The 13,787-nt window shown below is 34.5% G+C and overlaps 1 non-coding gene across 1 annotated transcript; it reads right to left on the bottom strand.

Annotated features, from left to right (window-relative positions):
- Window positions 1-3,773: 3,773 nt before the first annotated feature.
- Window positions 3,774-3,881, bottom strand: LOC126028340 (U6 spliceosomal RNA). The gene has a single exon (XR_007502422.1). It is a non-coding gene; the product is annotated as a U6 spliceosomal RNA (small nuclear RNA).
- Window positions 3,882-13,787: the final 9,906 nt, after the last annotated feature.

Genomic DNA, 13,787 nt, shown 5'->3' with positions numbered 1-13,787 from the left:
TTTGGAAGTTGTAAAAATGTAAACGATGTAAGAGATGTTGGGACCCAAGCAATAGTACAGCCGTAGGGCATATGCCCTGCATGCAGCCAACCCAGGATAGATTCTGGTTCAATCTCCAGCATCCCATATGGTCCTTGGAGCCGGCCAGGAGTGATTTCTGAGCACAGAGCCAAGAGTCACCCCTGAGAGACACAGGGTTTGACCCAAAACAAAACAAAAAAGATGTAAGAGATGTAAAATAATTGTAAAAGATGTAAAAATCTTTTTACATGCATTGTCATATCATAGACGGAAGTGACTGGAGTCGGAGAGATATTACAGTAGGTAGGAAACTTGCCTTTACAAGTGACTTATCCAGGTTCAATTCCTGGCACCCCAAAAGGTTCCCAGAGCCCCACCAGGAGTGATCTAGAGATCTAAATCTAGATCTAGAGTTATATGCCCTGAGCACCTCTGATTGTGACCCAAAATAATAAAAATGAAACAAATATAAAGGAAGATATTGATGTGCAGAGCAATCATAGATTGGAAGTTTACTTTCTAGTTTATCTCTGAAGTACTTTACTGGTAATGATTATGCTGATATATTAGATTGTATATACATATATATATAAATATATATATAAATATATATATAATTTTTTTACCCACACCTAAAAACCACTGTGCTATATTTGGAAAGAAATTGTGTTTAATGACTTTGAGATACAACTTGTTAACTTAAATTTGAGAGATCCTTGTAAGCAGGTGTGTGATAAAGAGTATTTGTTAAATTTTATATATTTGTAACTGAAAATGGGTATGTTAACTTATACTTTAAGATTGAGCTTCAGATATTAACTGTAACATTAAGTTCATTGTATACTGAAAATACAACCATATCATTTGCTCTCAGTAAAAATTGATTGTCCCTGTGTGTTCATCTGTGTATGATGCAGTAGAAGGAAAAACAATGGGTTAAATACTAAGGAAAAATATGTCACTGTGAAATGTGTTTCTGTTGAGTATTCAGGAAGAAAATGGGATTTACATGAGCCTGGAAATATGAAATGGGAGTTTATAAATTTTTTCAAGGAGTAGAGAAAAGGCTGAACTGCATGGATATAATAAAAGTGCAATCTTTTTGTAAAGATACCATTCCATTGAAAAGCATTAAGATTTCTGCACCCTAGACAATGACCCACCTATTTAAGCACTATACTGTATGCAATACTACAGAATTCCTTGATAAATTTTTGAGTTTCTTGCATTTGGGTATAATGTAATCAGCATAGAAATTGAAGTCATGTTATTTGCAAAGTAATGCTTCTTGAATTAGCATTCTCCATTGAACCCAAGACTGGATTCTTATCTTATTGTCTTCTCTTTGTTTCTATTGTTTGTTCTCTACTGTTTCTACCACAGTACTCAAAGATCACATATTTTTGTGTGTGGTTCTATACTTTCTTTTTTATAATATCTTTGAGCACCATGATTACAAACATGTCTTTAGTTGTGTTTTAGCTGGGTTTTATAAAAAGGAACAACCCCTTCACCAGTGCAACCTTTTCATCATAAATGCCTCCATCTCCCTTCTCCCCCACTCCCTACCTGTATTTGACACAAGCATTCTATTTCTCTTGCTCACTATCATTGTCATGTTACTTGTTAGTTATTTCTCTAACTGCACTTACCACTCTTTGTGGAAAGCTTCATGTCATGGGCCGATCCTTATAGCCCTCATCTCTATTGTCTCTGGATATTATTACAATAATGTCTTTTATTTTTCTTAAATCCCAGTAATAAATGAGACTATTATATGTCTATTTCAATCCCTTTGACTTATTTTACTGAGCATAATAGTTTCCATGTCCATCCATGTATAAGAAAATGTCATTACTTCATCTCTCTTGACAGCTGCATAGTATTCTATTGTATATATGTACCACAGTTTCTTTAGCCACTCATCTATTGTTGGCATATGGGATGTTTCCAGATTTTTGCTATTGTAAATAGCACTTCAAAGAATATAGGTTTTCAGAAGGCATTTTTATATTTGTTTTTGTGTCCTAGGGTATATCTCTAGAAGTGGTATAGCCAGGTCTTATGGTAGCTCAATTTCCAGTTTTTTGAGGACTCTCCATATTGTTTTCCATAAAGTCTGAACTAGAATTCATTCCCAATAGCACTGATTGTTCTTGTTTTTTTTTTTGTTTGTTTTTTTGTTTGTTTCTTTTGTGATAAGTACCAGTCTCTGTGGCATGAGATGGTACCTCACTGTTGTTTTTATTTGCATCTCCCTGATTAGTGATGTAGATCATTTTTATGCTCCTTTAAGGACATTTGTATTTCTTCTTTGAGAAAATGTCTGTTCATTTCTGCTCCTTATTTTTGATGGGGTTAGATGTTTTTTATCTTGTTAAGTTTTGAAGTACCTTGCATATCTTAGATATTTCCCCTTATCTGATGGGGCAGGGGTCTCAAACTCAATTTACCTGGGGGCCTCAGGAGGCAAAGTCGGGTGATCCTTGAGTGCAAAGTTAGTAGTAAGTCTTGAACATGGGGGGGGGGGTTGACGCAAATAACTAAAACAAAACAAAACAAACAAAATTCCTCTAGGGCAGGGCCACAAAATGTTGTACAGAGGGCCGCAAACGGCCCGCAGGCCAAGAATTTGAGACCCCTGGAAGGTAAATAGTCTCCCATTCTGTGGGTGACCTTTGTATTTGTTGTTGCTTCCTTTGAGGTGCAGAAGCTTTTCAATTTAATATAGTCCCTTTTGTTTATCTTTGCTTTCACTTGTTTGGACAATGGTATTTCCTCCCTAAAGATGTCTTTAGTCTCAATGCAATGGAGTGTTTTACTTACATCTTCTTCAATCTATCTATCTTATAGTTTCAGGTCTGATATTAAGGTCTTTAATTCACTTGGATTTGACCTTTATGCATGGTGTCAGATGGAGGTCTGAATTTGAATTTTTTTGCCTGTGGCCGACCAGTTGCCCAGCAACACTTGTTGAAATGGCTTTCCTTGTTCCATTTTGTGTTTCTTGCTCCTTTATCAAAGATGAATTGACTGTATGTTTGGGAACATTCTCTGAATACTTAAATTTATTCCATTGCACTTTTATTGACTATTGCTTTGTAATACAGCTTAAACTTGGCTAAAGTAATGCCTTCCATCTTGTTTTTCCTAAGGGTTGCTTTATATATTTGTGGGTGTTTATTGTTACAAATGAATATCAGGAGTGTTTGATCCACTTCTTTGAAGAATGTCATGAGTATCCTTAGAGGAATTGCATTAAATCTGTACATTGCTTTGGGGGAATATTGCCATTTAAATGATATTAATCCTCCCAATTCATGAACAGGGTATGTGTCTCAATTTCTTTGTGTTGTCTATTATTTATTGAAGCAGTGTCTTGTAGTTTTCTTTATATAGGTCCTTCACCTTTTTAATTAAGTTGACTCCAAAATATTTGCGTTTCTGTGGCATTAATGTCAACAGCATTGTTTTTTTTTTTTGTTTTTTTTTTGTTTTGTTTTGTTTTTGGTTTTTGGGACACACCTGGCGGTGCTCAGGGGTTACTCCTGGCTGTCTGCTCAGAAATCACCCCTGGTAGGCACGGGGGACCATATGGGACACCGGGATTCGAACCAACCACCTTTGGTCCTGGATTGGCTGCTTGCAGGGCAAACACCACTGTGCTATCTCTCCGGGCCCAGCATTGCTTTTTTAATGTCTATTTCTTCTCTATCATTACTTGTGTAAAGGAAGGCCATTGATTTTTGTGTAAAGATATGGAACACTTGACAAAATTCCTCATCATCTTTGTGCAGGTGCCATGCTAATTTTCTCTGTATCGTTCCAATTTTAGTATATGGGTTGCCGAAGCGAGCAACAAAGATCACTTTTAAATACATTCAGAGAATAGTTCACACTATGCTATGTCAGCTTTTAACTTCTGCAAAGATGGCATTCCTTTCCATCTAACCTATTGGTGGTTAATGTGATTAAACTTACAAAGTCTTCTGTGAGTCATGAACAGTAAAAGTGGAGCAAATTTGAAAGATCTGTCATTTTATTTACAATCAGCACTTTCATAAATGGCTAGTAATATCATAGATTGTAATGGTCTTTTGGAGAAAACTATGTTAATAACTTTCAATTCACACACTGTTAGTTTCAGCATTCTATTTACAGAATTCCATGCCATAGATCTACTTACAAAAATTTCCACAGAGGGGCCGAGCAGTGACGGGGAGTGGTAAGGCACCTGCCTTGCCGGCACTTGCCTAATACGGACTGCGGTTCGATCCCCCGGAGTCCTATAAGATCCCCCAAGCCAGGAGCGATTTCTGAGCCGATAGCCAGGAGTAAACCCAGAGCGTCACTGGGTGTGACTCAAAACAAAAACAAAAACAAAAAAATTTCCACAGAAAAAAATTGAATGCAAGCTAATTAGAAGAGTAATATGAAAGTGGTTGAACTAATTTATATATGTTCATACAGCAAACTATTAAACAACTATTTAAAATACAATCTTTAATATTTTATTGATAAATGTTAAAAGTCTTTAACAAGTACTTATCCAAAATGATTATTAAAAAGCATCATTAATGTGCATGTACTAATTTAGTTAGTCAATCGACCTAGTGCCATTTATTGTAAAGACATTTCTTTCCCATCTGTTTTGTAGAAGATTTATTACCTTTGTCATAGATCAAGGGTAAATACATATGTGGATGTTTCAGGGATCACTGCTCTGTTTCATTATTTAGAGACTTGAACCACTAATATTTTGTTTTGAAATACCTTTATTCTTTTATGTTTTGCTTTTATTATGTCATGGTGTATGCTATATTAACTTTTACAATGTTGCTTTTGCTATTATTTTATTTCAATAAAGTTATGCTATCTGTTTATTTTAATCCTTTAAAGAAGTGTGCTATTTTAAAATTTAGATGGCATAGAATTTAAGCATCCGTTGGGAACAACTGTCACCTTATCAATATCGACTTTAGTATCCTTTTATTTATTTAGATTTTTTTTGCTTATCTTAACATTTTTTATGGTTAAGTATAAATGGGTCTTTAATGGATTTCATTATATTTATTTTTTATTATTATATTTATTGTTAAGCAGGTTTTTGGATAAAATTATAAATGATATTCCTTATATGTTGTCTGATGAAATAGGTACTACCAATTTTTGAGACATAACTGATCATTAAAATACATTACTATAGGGGCTGGAGCCATAGCGCAGCAGTAGGGCACCTGCCGAATTAGGATGGATCTGGGTTCAGTCCGAAGCATCCATATGATTACCAGCCTGCTAGGGGCGATTTCTGAGTGCAAAGCCATGAGTAACTCCTGAGCACCGCTAGGTGTAGCTCAAAAAACAAAATAACCCACTAAATATTACTATACAATATTATTAAGACAACAAAACAATAGATAAGAATGTCTATAAGATCATTCAAAATAAAATGTTAAAGCAATTTTAATTGATAAACATACATGAAGAGGTATTCCTAAGATAATAGCCAAGAAACAAAAACAAAAGTAGAAAAAAAATCCAAACTATAAAGGTTGGTCATTAGGAAATAGGATCATTAAAGTTATATTAAAAATAGTGATTTTTGAAATTGGTACACTTACCAAATTGATTTAATTATTTTAAACTAATGCTATTAGGGGTGTATTTAATGACAGTCAGAACTTACATCGATTGCTGGTGGAGTTGGTAAGGGACAAAGTTTATAAAACTTTGACAAATTGACATCATCTTTAAAAGTTAAGCATAGCAAATGATATAACCAAGCAATTACAACTCTCTCTAAAAATATACAATAATTCAAACATGCACAGAAAAGACTTGAGTAAAGTATTTACAACATGATAACCTCATCATGGAAACACCCCAAATGCCTATCAAGAATAAAGGAACACAAAGTTTTGATATTTCTATAACAGAATATAATAGAATTTCTCCATACATCTTATATACTTTAATTTTAAAAATGTTATCTTAGTTAATAGCAATTCATATATTCAGTACTTTAAATAATTCTTGTAAAATTTAATGTTGTTTATATATAATACATTAATAAATATATAAATACTAAGGAATGTTTTTCATGTCTCACTATTGCTTTTACATGTAATCTGATTAATGGTGATAAATTCAGGATAATAGGTGAATAAAGAATAGCTTAGGAAAAGATACGGCTTACAGAAAACTTGTAATTTCCCAATTCTAAATCTGTGTGAGTACATAGCTTATATATATATATATATATATAATAATTTGACTAATATTTTCTAAACAGAAAATTGAGATTTTTTTTACTATATATGAAAAGATATTACTGTTTTCTTGATTAGCAAAGTACATGTTGGAAAAGATAAATTTTGTATTTACTTTTGTTCAATATGTCTTAATTATATTTATCATTTAGTTTTATTTTTATATAATTTTAATGCATTTAACATATTAAAATATATACAGCTACTAAGGAATGCATTCTATAGGAATTTTAGAATTAAAATAGATTAATTTTTATGTTAACTCTTTGTTGAAATTCATACCATGTAAATAAATATAAAAATATATGAGATAATATTATAAACTCATTATTACATCTCATAATTATATCATCTAACACTAAAGGTAAAATCATTTTCTGCATTCAGTGTCTGTTAACATGATTACAACATAGAAACATTTTTAATAGTAATAAACTTTACTCATATATTTAATTTGTGATCACTACCTTTCTCATCAAAGTGCTGAAAATTTGTAATTCTGTTTTTAATCTTGGTGATCAACAGATTTTGGATTTTGGAACTAAGAAAAAACTGAATCTGAATTTAATTTCTTATATTACCAAATATATGATTTAGAGAAATTTTTTCAAAGCTCTTGAGCTTCACTTTCCTTGTAAAAATAAAAAAATAAAATAATATATTATATTATATGATTATATAGTACATACATAATCATATAATAGAATATAATAATAGAATAATTATTATAATCTTTTATAACATCATAAAATTGTAAAGTTTATTAGGCACTAATTTTTATATTAAAATTGCATCGTAGATAAGAAATATTTAAGATGAACCTAGATAACTATATTAATTCATGCGAAAGTCAAGCCAAAATTATATGACCTTTATCAAAAACACAAATTTCAAGCAGCAAACAATATCCTCTGATATAACTTTGAGATAATCTTAATTACTTTATTTAAACACCATTGTTACAAGGTTTTTCATATACAATTGTTTTTTCTTTCACTGATACAAAGTTCTCCATGATTGAGTTTCAGTCATACAGTGTACAACTATTCGTTAAATAGCATGTTTCACCATTAATAGCCTCAGTGTCCCTCTCTACCTCACACTTGCATACCGCTGGGATAGACATTTTTCTTCTTTCTCCCTTTTTCTCTTTCTTTCATCTTTTCCTTTTCTTTTTTCCTTTTTAGACACCTTGAATTGCAATGATGCTATTGAGGGGTATTGTGCCTATCATTTTATCTCTTTTCAGCACCGAATTCTTGTCCAAAGTGATCATTTACAACTACATTATCATAGTTGCCCCTTCTCTGCCCTAATTACACTCCCATGCTATTTGTTGGAAGTTTCCTACCATGGACTAGTATTCCTTGCCCTCATCTTTTTCTCTGGATATTATTACCATAATATCCTTTTTTTATATCCACCAATGAATATGATTATTCTATGTCTGTGCATCTCCCTCTGACTCATTTCACTCAGCATAATATATTTACATATTCATCCATGTATAAACAAATTTCATGACTTCATTTTTTCTAACAACTGTGTAGTATTCCAGTGTGTACCATGCCTTATTTGTACACTCATTTGTTTTCGAGCATTTAAGTTGTTTCCAGATTTTGCAATTGTGAATAAAAATTAATGAACAGAGGATTTTTATGCATTGTGTTTGTGGGTTTCTAGGTTATATTTCTAGGAGTGGTATTGCTGGTTCATATGGGAACTCAATGTCTTGTATTTTGTAGGGTTTTATATTGCTTGCAAAAGGGCTGGACTAGTCGTATTCCCATCAGTAGTGAATGAGAGTCCCTTTCTCATTGGATGTTCTTGTTCTTTGTGATGTGTGCCAATTTCTGTGATGTGAGATGATACCTCATTCTTGTTTTGACTTGCATCTCATTGATGACTGGTGATGTGAAGAATTTTTTTATTTGTCTTTTGGTCGTTGTATTTCTTGTTTGAGAAAATATCTGTTCATCTCTTCTCCCCATTTTTGTATAGGGATAGATGGTGTTTTCTTATTAAGTATGAAAAGTACCTTGTATGTATGACAAGTACGACAAGTATATCTTAGATATTAACCTCTGATCAGATGGGTATTAGGTGAATAATTTCACCAGCCCATTTCATGAATTATTCTTTGTACCCTAATCACCATTTTGTTTGAGGTGCAGAACTTCTCAGTTTAATGTAATTCTATTTGTTTATCTTTGCTTCCATTTGCTTGGCTAGTGCTCTTTCTTCTTTGAAGATGCCTTTTTTTTTTTAATGTCATGGAGTGTTCTGCTTTAATTTTTCTCTATGTACCTTATTGTATCGGGTTTGATAGCAAGGTACTTAATCTATTTTGATTTGACTTTTGTACAAGGATTAAAAACAGGTCTGAGTTCACATTTTTTTTCAGGTTGCTGACCAGTTTTCCCAACAACACATGTTGAAGAGGCTTTCCTTGCAGTACTTTATATTTCTTACCCCTTTTACCAAAGATAAATGAATCACTAAAGATTAATCTCAGAATATTTAAGTCTATTCCATTGATCTCAGTGTATGATTTTATTCCAAAACCATGTTGTTTTAATGGTTACTACTTTGTAGTAAAGGAAAGTTATGCCTATTATTTTCTTTTTCCTAAGAATTGCTTTAGCTATTCATTCATGTTTATTGTTTCATATGAATTTTAGGATTGTTTTTATCTATTTCGTTAAAAAAATATCATGAGTATTCTTATTGGGCTTGCAGTAAATCTGTACAATGATCCTGGGTGTATAACCATTTCCCAAATCCATGAGCACAGAATGTATTTCCACTTCTTTTGTCCTCTTTTATTTATTAAAGCAGTATTTTGTAGTTTTATTTTACCTCTTTAGTTATGTTGACTCCAAGGTACTTTATTTTTCTGAGGGACATTGTGTTTTTAATATCACTTTCATATCTTTCATTATTTGTATATATAAACATAGATTTCTGTATATATTTTTTTCAATTTGCCACTGTACTATACAAATATGTTGTTGCTAGAAGTTTTTTAAAATAGTTTTTAGGATTTTCTAAATATACTATCATGTCATATGCTAACAGTGAAAAAAAACTTGACTTGTTCCTTTACTATGTGATTACCCCTGATATCCTTTAATTGCTATGGCAAGTATTTTCAGTATTATATTGAATAAAATTACTGAGAGGGGGCAATCTTATCATGTGCCAGATCTTAGAGAAAAGACTTATTTGTTTCCATTGAGTATAATTTTTGCTATGGGTTGGTGGCAAATGGCTTTAACAATATTCAGGAAAATTTCCTTCAATTACCAACTTGTTGAGACTTGTTTTAATCATTAAAATAATGGGTGCTGGGGCCGGTGAGGTGGCGAGAGGTAAGGTGTCTGCCTTGCAAATGCTAGCCAAGGAAGGACCATGGTTCGATCCCCTGGCACCCCATATGGTCCCCCCAAGCCAGGGGCAATTTCTCAGCGCTTAGCCAGGAGTAACCCCTGAGCATCAAATGGGTGTGGCCCCAAAAACAAAACAAAAAAATAATAATGGGTGCTGCACCTTGTCAAAGACTTTCTTTGCTTCTATTGCTATGCTCATGTTTCTATTTTTATTTTATTGATGTGGTGTATTATATATTGTTTAGCATGTTTATGTTAATGCATCATTGGATCTCTGAAATAAATCCTACTTAATCATACTGTATAACCTTGATGAGCTAGCAGTTGGATTAAAAAGAATCCTAGAAAATAGCTATAAATTTGTTGAGATACATTGTGGTGTCGATTTTTTTGTGTGTGTGGTGTCAATATCTGTCTTTGGTATCAGGATGATTTTAGCTTTATATGAACTATTTGGGGATGTTTGTGTTTCTTCATATTACTGAAAGACCCTGAAAAGAATTGGCAGTAGATCCTATTTAAAGATTTGAAAAATTTGAGCCTGAGTTTTTGTTTTTGGGAAGCTTTTTGATTACCATTTTAATTTCCTAAATAATGTTAGATTTGTTCAGATCATCTTGGTTCAACTTTGGAAGGCTATAGGTGTCCAAATAAAATCATTTCTTAGAGATTCTCTTTATAAATAAATATTCTCAAAGAAATTTCTGCTTAACCTTTGAATTACTGTAGTACATATAGTCACTTCCCCCCTTCTTTCTGATTCAGTACAGTTCTCTCTTTTTACTTTGTGAGTCATGCTAATGATTTATCAATCATGTTTATTTTATCAAAGAACAAATTCATTCTTTGATTTTTTGGTTTGTTTTTTAGGTGTTCAGTTTATTAATTTCTAAGTTTGATTATTTCCTTCTTCCTGCATGTTTTTGGCTGTTATTAGTTTTTCTGTTGAATTTACACAAAAGGACTATTGTTTTCTGTTCGCTAATTTTGGAAAATTTTTTTCCATCTTCTGTTTATTTACTTTAAGACACTTTCTCACTGTCCTCCATTGTGTGGTGATGCTATACAGCTCATCTCCAAGCTCATTAACTTAGTAGCATTCTGTAGGTGAAGCCTTCCTGTGAGATATTATTTTCGCCTACCATATTTCTCAATCTTGATACTTCTGTTTGAAGTTTTCTCATTTCCACTTTCATATCCTCTTGAGTCTTATTTGCTATCAATGTCATGATTTTTTGATTTGAGTTACTTTAACATCTTCAGCATTACTTTAACATTTTCTCTTTAAACTCCCTATCAAAGAGGCTATATATACATTACTGATATTAGTTGGGTCCTCAAAACTATAAGTATAAAAGTGTTCGACCCCCTACCGTGGACTGTTACTTGAAACCGGACTTAGTTCTAAAAGTATCCCAATGCAAGAACTCCTACAAGACCTCCCTGACGCAAATCCTCTGCCAATCCCAAGAAGGTCAGGGGGAGTGATGGAAAGGTGCCTGGGAACCCACACACCACAAGAAAATCCCAAAAGACAATGGGGAAACCTATACTTTCAACATAAGTATAAGACCGGTATTGCACCACCTCTTTACCTGCTGTTCCCCAAAAGTAAGGTAGTCTCATGCATCACATGGTTCCTTTAATTATTTTGTTAATTCTTTTTTTTTTGGGGTTTTGGGTTTTGGGTTTTGGGTCACACCTGGCGCGGCTCAGAGGTTACTCCTGGCTGTCTGCTCAGAAATAGTTCCTGGCAGGCACGAAGGACCAACCACCTTTGGTCCTGGATTGGCTGCTTGCAAGGCAAACGCCCGCTGTGTTATCTCTCCGGGCACGTTCATTCATTTTTTTTAATGTTTGTTCTACATATACATATGTGAGCACATATTCTTTTATTTCCAATTTTATCTTGTTTGGATGTGTGACCTGTTTCTGTCTTCTTCTTTGTCCAGCCCCAAATACACCGACAATATAAAGTAGCACCATTTCTCCCTGCAAAGGCACACTAAAAAAAGGGGAAATCTTACATATAAAAAGAGCTCTTATCTACTAGAGATAAGAACTCACACTTGTTTACAATACAGGGATATCTCCTACCTTGAAAATATGTCACGCGGACCCAACTTAGACTTCAGGTGATTAGAAACCATCCGTCCAAACTTGAACCCTGGATCCCAGACATAGAATCAACACAGTTCTTCACAACAGCTACAGGAAACAAATCTCATCTGGGACATCCTTAATACCGCTAGGCCACCAACAAATGCCAGCTCTAATATGATATCCTGAGAACAAAGAAAATGGGAACAACTTGACCTAAGAACAGGTTATCCTACCTCACCAGCTAACAATAAGACAAAATCAGAAGACTGGTCACCCTTTGGTCGGTCCAAAAGCCAAGATCGCGATTTACAGATGACTGGCTGCTAGAACCATGACTGGACTGAATATATCTTGAAACCAATAAAAAAGCCCTAGTCTAGGGTTTGAACTATGACCTGCACAATAACCATGATCCCCATTTCCAAAGGTCTGGCAGTAACAATCGCAATGGAATGAGGCTTCTGGAAACACAATGAAAGACACTATCCTAGGTTCCATCCTAGGATCAGTGCAAAGACCAAGACCACCAACCACAGAAGATGGATTAAAATGACACTGAGGGAACAGAACTTCTAGAACCACGAAGAAAGACTTTACCATAAGTCCCACTCCTGGACCTGTGCAGATACTGACATCTATAGATACAGAGGTCTTATTTCATCACCCAGGGCGGAGCAGAAGTTTTCCAAACACCACGAAAGCACCACCAGTAGAGTAAATGAACCTGAACGGAGTCTATAGTGAATCCCGTGACAATATACCCCAAGGGTGGAGAAACCCCATAGCGCTAACGCCAAGTGAATTTCTTTTCGAAAGACCTCAATATTTACTGTGCCAGTGCAGGAGGGGAAAAAAAAAAAAGGCAAAAAGCACTAAATATTTTTATCTTTTTTTTTTTTTTGGTTTTTTGGGCCACACCCTGTGACGCTCAGGGGTTACTCCTGGCTATGTGCTCAGAAGTTGCTCCTGGCTTCTTGGGGGACCATATGGGACGCCGGGGGATCGAACCGCGGTGCGTCGGGGATCGAACCGGGTCCGTCCTAGGCTAGCGCAGGCAAGGCAGGCACCTTACCTCCAGCGCCACCGCCCGGCCCCACATTTTTATCTTTTATATATTATTTTTTTCTTCATTTATTATTATTATTTTTATTTTTATTTACCTATCTACTTTTTGTCGGTTGCTTTGTTTTGGTGTGGTTATTGAAGCTGTTGTCCCCATTTATATTTATATTGTTTTCTTTTCTTTTCTTCTTTTCTTTTCTTTCTTTAGGTGCTCTGCCATGTTTTTTAACTCAAGACCATGGCTGTTTTTTTGTGGTGCCTATCATTATCACTGGAGTGCTCACTGGATATTTGATTCTTCTTTTTGTACTGTTGGGGTGTTTCATCTTCTTTTTCTCCTTCATCTCTCAAACCGACGATGAGAGCCTCTAGAAGAATTCCCCCCATTTTCGGCATATTAGACTTTTCTCCCAGTTTATTACTTTTCTCTTCTTCAAATAAAACCACATAACTTGAACTATGTAGTCCTTCCTCCCAGTTAGAGGGGGAAATAAGGGAGGCACCAAGACCAAAACTACTAAGTAGTAAGCTAGGTACAGAGGGGACCACAATTTCTCGCAGCCTAGGAGAGAGCGAGGAGGATATGGGAGGTAGGACGAACACGGAGGTGTAGGGAAGACAAATCGGTGATGGGAACCCCCCTGATTTTATGTAAATGTGAACCTGTAATATTATTGTCAACAATATGTGAACCACTAGACCAAAATAAAAATTATATTAAAAAAAAGTGTTCGAGCATTGCTTTTCCATTGTGAAAGTACCTTTGCAGTACTTTAGTGTTTTTTGTGTGTTGTGATGGAGTTCCGTGACTAGAAGTCATGAGTGGCCATGGAGCCAAGCAAAGTGTTTTTGCTCTCCTCTGGGTGCACAAACCTCAGTACAAAATGGTTCTTTGATCCAGAAAACCCCCTGCTGTGCTGCTGTCAGCCCTATCTGTCTCATG

This window comes from Suncus etruscus, chromosome 1 (genome assembly GCF_024139225.1).
Source record: "Suncus etruscus isolate mSunEtr1 chromosome 1, mSunEtr1.pri.cur, whole genome shotgun sequence".
NCBI lineage: Eukaryota > Metazoa > Chordata > Mammalia > Eulipotyphla > Soricidae > Suncus > Suncus etruscus.
The sequence above is the reverse complement of the archived record's forward strand: the minus strand, read 5'-3'. Positions and strand labels throughout refer to the sequence as shown.